Source organism: Calliphora vicina, unplaced genomic scaffold (assembly GCF_958450345.1).
Source record: "Calliphora vicina unplaced genomic scaffold, idCalVici1.1 scaffold_123, whole genome shotgun sequence".
Taxonomy (NCBI): Eukaryota; Metazoa; Arthropoda; class Insecta; order Diptera; family Calliphoridae; genus Calliphora; species Calliphora vicina.
In genome coordinates, this window is record NW_027052618.1 from 1 (window position 1) to 7,240 (window position 7,240).

Below are 7,240 nucleotides of genomic sequence, written 5' to 3' on the forward strand. Positions count from 1 at the left end.
TATTTGTATTTGTTTAAAAAAGTGTAATTAATTATTTATTTTATATATTGTTTAGTTTGTGATTTAAATTATTCATAAAACAAATTTTAATATTTCTTTGTAAATGAATCATAAAATGTTAAATTTACAATAGATTTGTGCATTTATTTGATTTTTTTATTTATTAAAGTTTTAATTCAAGTCAGTTAAGTTATTACACCAAGTCAGGGTTACTTGCAATAAAAACAAAATTTAATATATATTTTTTTAATTAAAATGTTTTAAGTATTAACCTTTCAATAAATTGCTATAAATTAATTGTTAAAACAGGTATTAGAAAGCTTACTAATAATATAATGGGAGAATTTCATGAACAAAAGCAAGTTTGTTAAAAAATATTGAAATAGGGAGAATATCCTAGATCAAGTGATCAGGTGATGATCTGACAATTGTGAAAACCTGCACAAGTTTTCCCGTTAAGGGAGTACAATTCTAGTTTAGTACCAAAATGTAATTATTGCTGAGCCAAACGATTAATTTTATTTCTTAATCATAGAGTGTCTTTAAATAACAATTAAAAATATAATTGTGTTTTTTTTTTAAGTCATGCAATTTTGAATTTTGTTTTTAATGGAATATTTTTGAAAATAATAAATTTACTTAAAACAACATTCAACCAAGATTTTTGTTTACGTTAACAAATTGAATATTAATTTATTCTAATTTAAGATTGAAATGCCAAAACAGCCTCTTGAAAAAATAAATTGCATTACGCAAGTTAAATATGTCCAAAAACAAAAAAATGTCATTAAACAGAACAGATATTTTATAAAAAAAATCCTGTTAAAAAGGAGCAATTAAACTGACTTTATAAAAGACCCACGATAGATGTTTAAATAAACCACGTTTAAGGTCTTAAACTTTCTTTATAAAAGACCCACAAATGCTGTTTAAATAAACCGCGTTTAAAGTCTTAAACTGTCTTTATAGAAGACCCATGATTGCTGTTTAAATAAACCACATTTATGGTATTAAACTGTCTTTATAGAAGACTCACGACTGCTGTTTAAATAAACCACGTTTCAGGCCTTAAACTGTCTTTGTAGAAGACAGACCCACGATTGCTGCTTAAATAAACCACGTTTAAGGTCTTAAACTGCCTTTATAAAAGACGATTTCGGTTTAAATAAACCACGTTTAAGGTCTTAAACTGCCTTTATAAAAGACGATTTCGGTTTAAATAAACCACGTTTAAAGTCTTAAACTGTCTTTATAGAAGACCCACGATTTCGGTTTAAATGAATCACGTTTAAGGTCTTAAACTGTCTTTATAGAAGACCCACGATTACGGTTTAAATAAACCTCGTTTAAGGTCTTAAACTGTCTTTATAGAAGACCCACGATTTAGTTTTAAATAAACCACGTTTAAGGTTTAAACTGTCTTTATAGAAGACCCATGATTACTGTTTAAATAAACCATGTTTAAGGTCTTAAACTGTCTTTATAAAAGACCCACAAATGATGTTTAAATAAACCACATTTAAGGTCTTAAACTGCCTTTATAAAAGACCCATAAATGCTGTTTAAATAAACCACGTTTAAGGTCTTAAACTGTCTTTATAGAAGACCCACGATTTCGGTTTAAATAAACCACGTTTAAGGTCTTAAACTGTTTTTATAAAAGACCCACAAATGATGTTTAAATAAACCACGTTTAAGGTCTTAAACTGTCTTTATAAAAGACCCACAAATGCTGTTTAAATAAACCACGTTTAAGGTCTTAAACTGTCTTTATAGAAGACCCACGATTTCGGTTTAAATAAACCACGTTTAAGATCTTAAACTGTCTATATAAAAGACCCACGATTTCGGTTTAAATAAACCACGTTTAAGGTTTTAAACTGTCTTTATAGAAGACCCACGATTGCTGTTTAAATAAATCTCGTTTAAGGTCTTAATCCGTCTTTATAGAAGACCCTCGATTGCGGTTTAAATAAACCACGTTTAGGGTCATAAACTTTATATATATGAGACCTACGATTGCCGTTTAAATAAACCACGTTTAGGGTCTTAAACAGTCTTTATAGAAGACCCATGATTGCTGTTTAAATAAACCACGTTTTAGGTCTTAAATTTTCTTTATAGAAGTTCCAACATTTGGGTTTAAATAAACCACGTTTAAGGTCTTAAATTTTCTTTATAAAAAGCACGTTTTTAAATAAACTACGTTTAAGGTCTTAAACTGTCTTTATAGAAGACCCACAAAATTTTCTATAATTTTAGTAGAAAATCTGATTATTTTAATAGATGCACATGCACTGTATTTGAAGGCAATTTGTAGGTGAAAATTCTGAAGGATTTTTAGTCATTTAAAAATATTTTTTTTTTGTTTTTTTTTTAAATTAAACTTTTTTAATTTGTTTTTAATTCAAATCATTAAACGAATGCACAAATTTATTGCTCATGTTATATTCCTTGATGAAATCTTAAGCCTCACTATAATTTATAATAAATTTTCCATATGAATTGTGATAATTGTTTGTTATTAATGAGAAATACTAGTAAAAAATACAAATAAATAAACGTCAAAAGTTGACTTAAATAAATTTTCTTTTAAAAAAAAACACTCATTCATACAATTTATTTTTATTATTTTTCAAACACTTGAACGACAAAAACGCGATTTGTCTGTCGGAAGTATTTAGTTTTAGATACCGTTTTTAAAAACGTGTTTTAGAAAAAAACACTGCACTACTCGATTTAATTTTTAAAAAAAAAAAAACTGAATTCAAACTCGCTTGCTTTATAATGTTAAAAGTAGACCGCGTACGTTAGCCGTCAAAGTAAAGATGAAACTGTTCAAGTATTTCAGAAACTACACAGATTTTATTAAATAAAATTTACGAAAAAAAACACCACAACAATACAAAAACAATCAAATTAAATTGTTGTATTTTGAAATTTATACATACACGTGAAGTTTGAGTTCTACTTTAATGAGGTATATACGAGTAAAACAACAATAACAATTTTATTTAGTGTTATAAAGCCTGGTTTTTTTTGTTGGATCAAAGATCAATAATATCTAGCTAAGAGAGTTTTAAAGCTAGTGTTTCTTTTAAATGTTTAAGAGAGCTTTAAGCTAGAGTTAAATTAAAGAGCACTTTCTTAGTAAGTTAGTTAACTATCAGTTAATTAAGTGCTAACTCTTATTTTATGTGAGACAATGACCTTTTTGACTTGTTTTATAATAGCAACATTACCGGAGATTAAATACTAAAGGGAAATTTCATTATTGACATGGGGAGCAATTGCGTTTTTTTTTTAATTTGTTTGTGGGTTAAAAGGGTTCAGTGTTCAATGGGGGAAACGAATGCAAGGTTGTTGAAAACAGGTCTATAAATCAAAAGCATCATGAACGTCTTAAAGTCTGTGCTAAAATACCCTGAAATTAAAATAGTTTTATATAAAAAACATCAAAAGTATTTTGTAAATAAAGGGAGCTAAATTTCACAACCGATTGCGTATCTTTTGAACTCGGTTTTTGTCTTTAATAATAAAGCGTCATATGCGGGAAGTTTTGCTTTACTTCTTTAATTTGAAACAAGTGAGAGAGCTATATTCGGCTATGCCGAATCTTATATACCCTTTTACCAAATTATACTTCAAAATACAAATTTTTAATATTTTTAGGTAAACAAAATTAATTTTTTTTCCAAAGTTGTTTTTTTTTAATTTTTTGGAAAACAATTGTTTTCGAATTATTATTTTAAAATTTAAAAAATGTTTTTTTGTTTTTTAATTTTTTTTTAATATTTAACGAAAAAAAATATTTAATTTTTTTTATTAAATTTAAAAAAATTTATTTTGTTTTTTCAATTTTTTTTAATATTTAGCGAAAAAAAAATTTAAAAAATGTTTTTTTGTTTTTTTCAATTTTTAAAAAATATTTTTCCCGATTTTTACCCATTGTAGGTCCAACTTAAGGTCTTTGAAATATCTGTCAGTAGATATCCATATGGTCTATATTAAAAGTAATCCAGATATAGATTGTCCTGGTTTTTTCCTTATATCTCAGCCATTTGTGGACTGATTTTCTCGATTTTAAATAGCAACCGAGCCGGAAGAATTCCGGAGATATTGATGTATGAATCGTGTATGTAAATTATTTGGGGTATTTGATTTCAACAGACAGACAGACATGGCTTAATCGACACCTCTATCTATAAGGATCCAGAATATACATATATACTTTATAGGGTCGGAAAATTACATTGTGGAAATTACAAACGGAATGACAAACTTATATAGTATACCCTTCTCAGGAAGGTGAAGGATATAAAAAAAGTGCCGCTGTCGCACTTCGATTGCTCACCAAAGCTAATGATGAATGTGTTCCATCGGTTTTAAAGTGCGAGATATAGTTTGTTCGGTTGAGAAGTGGTGATTTTGATACAGAAGACAATGATCGGACAAGTCAGCCGAAAATGTTTGAGACCTAGAATTGGAGGCAATACACCATGAATATTGTTTTAAAACTCAACAAGAGATTGAAAAATCATTGGGAGGTACTCAAGCAACTATTTCAAAATATTAGCTAGCAACAGGCTTCATCCAAAAGCAGATAAATTGGGTACCATACGAATTGAAGCCGAGAGACCTTGAAAAACGATTTTGCATGTTAATTTTTGCACACAAAAATGGATCTATTACAATAATCCGAAGCGTAAGAGATCGTATGTGAAACCAGCAAACCAGCCGAATCGAAACCAAAGCCAAATATCCATGGCACTAAAGTAATTCTCTGTATTTTGTGGGAGAAGAAGGGTCCTATCTATTATGAGCTGCTGAAATCTGACTTTACAAAAGACCCACGATTGCTGTTTAAATAAGCCACGTTTATAGTTTAAATGATCCACGTATAAGATCTTAAACTGTCTTTATACAACACTCATGATTTCGGTTTATATAAACCATAGTTTAAATAATCCACGATAGCTTTTTAAATAAACCACGTTTATAGTTTAAATAACCCACGAATAAGGTCTTAAACTGTCTTTATACAAGATCCACGTTTAAGGTCTTAAACTGTTTTAATATGAGACCCACGATTGCTGTTTAAATAAACCAAGTTTAATGTCTTAAACTGTTTTTATATGAGACCCACGATTGCTGTTTAAATAAACCAAGTTTAAGGTCTTAAACTGTTTTTATAGAAGACCCACGATTGTTGTTTAAATAAACCAAGTTTAAGGGTTTAAACTGGATTTACAAAAGACCGACGATTGCTGTTTAAATAAACAATGTTTAAGGTCTCAAACTGTTTTTATAGAAGACCCACGATTATTGTTTATAAAAACCACGTTTAAAGTCTTAAACTACCTTTATGGACGACCCACGATTGCTGTTTAAATACACCACGTTTAAGGTCTTAAACTGTCTTTATAGAAGACCCATGATTGCTGTTTAAATAAACCTCGTTTAAGATCTTAAACTAACTTTATAGAAGACCCACGATTGCTATTTAAATAAACCACGTTTAAGGTCTTAATGTGTCTTTATAGAAGACCCACGATTTCGGTTTAAATAAACCACATTTAAGGTATTAAACTGTCTATATAGAAGACCCACGATAGCTGTTTAAATACACCACGTTTAAGGTCTTAAACTGCCTTTATAGAAGACCCACGATAGCTGTTTAAATACACCACGTTTAAGGTCTTAAACTGTCTTTATAGAAGACCCACGATAGCTGTTTAAATAAACCACGTTTAAATTCTTAAATTATTTTTATCGAAGAACCATGATTTCGGTTTAAATAAACCACGTTTAAGGTCTTAAACTGTCTTAATAGAAGACAGCCGAATCGAAATCAAAGCCAAATATCCATGGCACTAAGGTAATTCTCTGTATTTGGTGGGAGAAGAATCTGACCAGTCCATCATATAGAAACTGTACCAAACCTAACTGATTCGTTTGAAGCATGCATTGACCGAAAAACATCCAGAATATGCGGCCAGACATGAAACCGTAATATTCCATTATGACAACGCTCGGCCACATGTTGCAATATCTGGTAAAAACTATTTAGAAAGAAGTGGTTGGGAAGTTTTGCCTCACCCGCCTTATTTTCCAGACCGTGCCCCGACCGAATACTATTTGTTTCGATCGATACAGAACGCTCTATCTTGTATACTCTTTACTTTGGAACAGAGTATCTGAAATTGATTTGATTCAACATTTTCTAGAGAAATTCCTTTTCATTTTTTTAAATTACCCCCCTTTCTAACCCCCACCACTGTTTATTTGTTTTATTTTTTTTTGTTCTCTCTTATTAACCATATTTTATACATATTACCCTTCTCTAGTTCTCTTAACTTTAATTATAATCTCAATACGGAAGATGCATTCACGTGTAAATGACTGACTAGTTATGCTTGGAGTCATGTCCAAAACATGTTTTTCTTCTTTTGTTATTGTTTTTCTGTAATAATTATAATGTAAAAAACATTGTTTTTGCGCAAAAATATTTTAAATTTAAAAAAGAAAAAAAATCTAGTTAGTGGTTTTCAATGAAACAAGTCAACGACAGCTGGCCAGTGGAAAATTTGAATGCAAAAACTCACATTATAAAAATAATAAAACAAAACAAAAATTGTTTCAAAATGGAAATTTCAAAAAAAAAGTCACTTTTAGCCTGAGTGTTAGCAATAAAATGTTTTTAGTATGAAATTAACGTGATGAATAAATAAATAAAATGAAAGATACCGACCCGACAATGGATATTCAAATTGTAGTGTACTTTAATTTAGTAGTGATTTATTTTATCAAAACAATTTAATTAAATTATTGAAGGAGTATAAAAATATAACATGTTTTAATATAATTATATTTAGTCATTTATCAGATATGTGTCAGGATGGCCGAGCGGTCTAAGGCGCCAGACTCAAGAGCAATCTTGCCGTAGCTACAACTATGGTTAACATCGAGCGTTCTGGTCCTCTCTGAGGGCGTGGGTTCGAATCCCACTTCTGACAAGAATTTTTTTACATATTTTGTCACAAATCCATTTTTTTTTATTTTCTTCATTAATTTTATAATTAAAAAAAAATATATAAAAAAAATATTTATTTTATTAACTCTCCCGGGAATCGAACCCAGACATCTTGATGTTTATTTTGTTTACATTATTTTAGTGCTATGTGTGTGTGTTGTTTTTGTTTGTTTTGTTTTCATTTGTTGTTGACATGCAATCTAACGG

At 29.2% G+C, this 7,240-nt stretch overlaps 1 non-coding gene across 1 annotated transcript; it reads left to right on the forward strand.

The window, feature by feature from the left end:
- The first annotated feature begins 6,892 nt into the window (after window positions 1–6,892).
- TRNAL-CAA (transfer RNA leucine (anticodon CAA)) lies at window positions 6,893–7,016 on the forward strand. The gene is made up of 2 exons: window positions 6,893–6,930; window positions 6,972–7,016. It is a non-coding gene; the product is annotated as a tRNA-Leu (tRNA).
- The last annotated feature ends 224 nt before the right edge of the window (window positions 7,017–7,240 follow it).